The sequence below is a fragment of the Canis aureus genome, chromosome 8 (assembly GCF_053574225.1).
Source record: "Canis aureus isolate CA01 chromosome 8, VMU_Caureus_v.1.0, whole genome shotgun sequence".
Lineage (NCBI taxonomy): Eukaryota > Metazoa > Chordata > Mammalia > Carnivora > Canidae > Canis > Canis aureus.
This window is the reverse complement of record NC_135618.1, coordinates 28,935,856-28,940,357: the sequence shown is the minus strand read 5'-3', so window position 1 is coordinate 28,940,357 and position 4,502 is coordinate 28,935,856. Positions and strand designations below refer to the sequence as shown.

Genomic DNA, 4,502 nt, shown 5'->3' with positions numbered 1-4,502 from the left:
CACACAAACGCACACAAAGATGCTTTACTCTCTGCTTCAAGCTTTGTGAGGAAAATGGATGAGGACGGGTAAATGGAAGAAGAGAAGGAAAGACTACGAGGGTAGAGAAATGATTGTGTAACTGGATGTGCTACATCTACTTCAAAGAGGGAGCAACCATCATGTCCAAAGAACGCCCACTTCCTCTTGCTACTTTCCACTGCACTTTTTAAAAATAACTTTTATTTTTAGAGCAGTTTGAGGTTCATAGCAAAATTGAGCAGAAGGTACAGAAAGTTCCCATATACCGCCTCTCCCTCCATATGCAGAACCTCACTCTCATTACTAACATCCCCACTGGAAGGATACATTTGTCACAATTGATGAACTTATATTGTTACATCAATATCACCCAAAGTCTATAGTTTACATTAGGGTTTACTCTTGGTATTGTACGTTCCATAGATTTTAACAGATGCATAATGACATGCATCCACCATTATAGTATCATACAGAACAGTTTCACTGGCCTAAGATTCCTCTGTGCTTTGCCTGTCCACCCCTTCCTCCCTACTTGCCCCTGGCAACCACTGATCTTTTTACAGTCTCCATAATTTTGTTTTTTCCAGAATATCATATAGCTGGAATCATATGGTTTGTAGCTTTTCCAGATTGGCCTATTTCACTTAGAAATATGCAACTTTTATCCTTAACTTTTCATCATTTTTCCACTTCATTTTAATTGAGTACAGACATGTATACTAAACAAATCCTAGGACACAGTTAAAATGAACATAAGTTTCAGAGAATAGATGACATTAGTTTCTCAAGAAAGAACTAGAAAGAAAACAGTAAAGTAGTGTCTTCTTCTGCCTTTAGCCCCATTTTTCCATTTTAGTGATTTCAAACAAAACATCAAAAACAAAGTATGGGAGGCTGAGGGACACAGTGAAAAGAGCCAGAAAGATCTGGCTGTGAATCCCAATTCTCACTCTTGTATACCTATAAAGTTTGGTGGAAGTTTCTTAGCCTCTGTGTAAAAAAAATAAATAAATAAATAAATAAAATAAAAAAAAAACTGTTTTTAGAACTTCATATAACATCAGAACTGTGTCCAGTACATCATAAGGACTCAAAAAAATTCATAATGCAGATGTGTGGCCGTATACGACGATTAACAAAGAGGCATTCTCTTTCCCTGAACTTGAAACTGAAGAAAGTGAATGTGGGGGATCCCTGGGTGGCTCAGCAGTTTAGTGCCTGCCTTCCTCCCAGGACGTGGTCCTGGAGTCTTGGGATGGAGTCCCACATCAGGCTCCCTGCATGGAGCCTGCTTCTCCTTCTGGCTGGGTCTCTGTCTCTGTCTCTGTCTCTCTCTCTCTCTCTCTGTCTCTCATGAATAAATAAATAAATAAATAAATTTTAAAAAAAAGTAAACGTGCCTTCTGAACTAGAAAAATGCATACATGATGGTTGTACCAACTGTACAATCTAAATAATTTTGATTTCAAAAGTGAAATCAAAATAATTGTAATTTAGTAAGAACCATTGTGATTGAATTGTATCATGTCTAAAGAAGGACTGAATATTAAACAGAAGAAGAAGAAGAAGAAGAAGAAGAAGAAGAAGAAGAAGAAGAAGAAGAAGAAGAAGAAGAAGAAGAAATAAACCAGAGGAGGACGGTCAGATGGAAAAAAGAAAAAAAAGATGCCAACATCCCAGAGATTTGTAGGTTCCAGCCTACCCTGGGGAGAGTGACCAGGAATATGGAACATATAAACTCCTCAGGTTACCGTATTGTAGAGCAGGTGTGGTTCATCGGGCATCACCTGACTTGGATGAAATATCCTTTATTATCTTTTATTTCACCTTCCTCTAAGCTGAACAACTTTCTGATTATTCATCTGGCTTCTGGTTGTATTGAAAAAAGTGTCCGGAATAGCAAACACCACCATCCCACTTTAGAAAACAGTATCTCCCATTGTATATTCATGAATTGTCTCTCTGGGTTAATCTATTACAGTCTCTTTTAGGTTGATTGGCGTTACTTCACTTCTGAGCCCAGTGAATGCTGGGACACTGTGACTCAGAGGTGGTTTGAACCACAGTGAAGGGGATCCCTGGGTGGCGCAGCGCTTTGGCGCCTGCCTTTGGCCCAGGGCGCGATCCTGGAGACCCGGGATCGAATTCCACGTCAGGCTCCTGGTGCATGGAGCCTGCTTCTCCCTCTGCCTGTGTCTCTGCCTCTCTCTCTGTGTGTGACTATCATAAATAATAAAATTAAAATTAAAAAAAATATGTATATGAACCACAGTGAATTCACCAGCTGATTTGGTCTTTCGGCAGTGATCTGTCTCCTCCTATTGACATCTTGTCTTCCTCTCACTACTCCTATGCCCTACCCTTTTCCTACCCATAATAGGAATCAGTATTGATTAAAAATAATGTTTGATTTCCACTGGAAGATGGAAGAAAATTTCCAACTGAAGAAAGATAGTGCTATTACAGAAAATGAAATAAAGGAAATGACCCTTTAGGTCATAGCAAAAAAAAATAAAAAAAAACTCCTCCAAGCTTTCAGTTATTTTGGTGGTGGGAAGGGAACAATTAATTCTCAAAGCAAAAAGTCTCAAATAAAATGTAACCAACTTTAAAATAAGAAGATAAGAGATATGTCACACAGTGAACAATATAGGAAACAATTCCAGTGATCTCGGAGACGTGGGCAATAATTCTCAAAGCAAAATAAAATGTAGACATTTTTTAAATAAGAAAGTAAAAGATATGCCCCCCAAAGAAAGATACAGGGAGCATTATATTCAGAAACGGTAATTAAGAAACAAAAATAAAGACCTTGGTATTAGGCTATTAGGCTTGCCAACTGGAAATTTACTGAATTTAAGATAAAGGGCCTTGAAAGCTGCAACAAACTGAGTCCATTTTAGCAGACTATTCAAGACAGAGAACCCTCTCTCAAGTCCTTTGGAAAATAGAATTCAAGTGCAGTACTAATCCAATAAAGAATTTTCAAGAGTCAATATCAGCTACTTAGCATGGTGATAGGCACAAAGCCAGTAATGTTGACTCCACTTCTGTTACTCAGAACTATTGCTTTGCTATTAAACTATGGCCTTAGGGGATATTTAGGCCTTTCCCCCTAAGCATCCCTCGTAATTTATTCCATCTGGAAGATCTGCATCAAGCATAATTTAAATTTTTCAGGCTCTATTCTCTCCTGGTACAGAAGCATAACTCCCATTAGTGCTAATGAAAGCTATCTGTACATCTCAAGCAGTGTACCTCTCATAAGTGTTTAAGATCCAAAATGTTTTATGTCCTGTGAGAGAAGCAGCATTAAAGAGAATCTGGATACAATTTAACAAGGTTAAAATGCAAAGGGTGGATTGTTTTCTAGATGACAGTATTCTTTAAAAAGTCTGTCATGTGGGTCACGTCGCGCACCTGGGTGGTTCAGTGGTTGGGCGTCTGCCTTTGGCTCAGGGTGTGTTTCTGGGGTCTTCGGATCGAATGGAGCCCCGCATCAGGCTCCTGCAAGGAAGCCTGCTTCTCCCTCTCTCTGCCTACGTCTCTGCCTCTCTCTGTGTGTCTCTCCTGAATAAATAAATAAAATCTTAAAAAAAAAAAAAAAAGTATGTCATGTTTCTGTCAAAAAAGCCTAGCAGGGTTCCCACATACTCACTGGGGGAAAAAAGAAGAAAAAATAGAAAAGAAAGCATTTCCAACTTTGAACATACACAAAGACTGAGGAATACTACTATTTTTTAAAAAAGGAAGTTTAGAGTTTGGGGTTGCTCTTCTTACCTTTCTTTCTTTCTTTTTTTTTTTTTTTTTTTAAGAGGTGTCGGATATGTGTGTGCCTTAAGAGTATAATACTTTTACTGCATTCACTGATAGACCTTAAACAATTTGCTATGGTTCTTTTGGTTTGCTGTAGGATGCAAAAGGAAAAAAAAAATCTCTGTTTTCGTGGTGGCCCAGACTGAGTAGGGGAATATATTTGTCAGAAAAAAAAAAAAAAAAAAAAAGAAGAGGACATGCTTTATCTGCAGAGTACCCCTTTGCCTAGGGTCAGAAGCTCATCAAGTCTTGCACAGGCCCTCTCCTCCTTTAGATACAGCATAGAAATATGTTTTGTAAATTCGTGACTAAGAGCTGTCATTTCCCACCTCCCTCTCACTCTGCTGCTGCTGGATTCTTGTTTTTTCTGGCCTGTGTGTTGCTAGATTCCACAGAATATCCCCGAACCACACACCGAGCAGCCTGCAGCCACTTCCTTCCGCAGGACCAACCGTGGAGCTTCCTCCCGCAGGTTCTCCTGGACAGCTTGGGAGCTTGCTTGGAACCCCAGAACCTCTGAACTGCTGCAAGCAGTCTCAAGCCTCCCCCTCCCCACCCCCCATCCCCCTTAATGAAACCAAGGGGATATTTAATGCTTCCTGAAAACACAGAAATAATCCTGAGGAAGATTAAAGGATTTCATCATATTTTGGAATCAAATGGCT

At 39.4% G+C, this 4,502-nt stretch overlaps 1 non-coding gene across 1 annotated transcript; it reads left to right on the top strand.

The window, feature by feature from the left end:
• The first annotated feature begins 3,878 nt into the window (after window positions 1–3,878).
• On the top strand, window positions 3,879–3,999 carry LOC144319832 (small nucleolar RNA SNORA31). The gene has a single exon (XR_013385541.1). It is a non-coding gene; the product is annotated as a small nucleolar RNA SNORA31 (small nucleolar RNA).
• The last annotated feature ends 503 nt before the right edge of the window (window positions 4,000–4,502 follow it).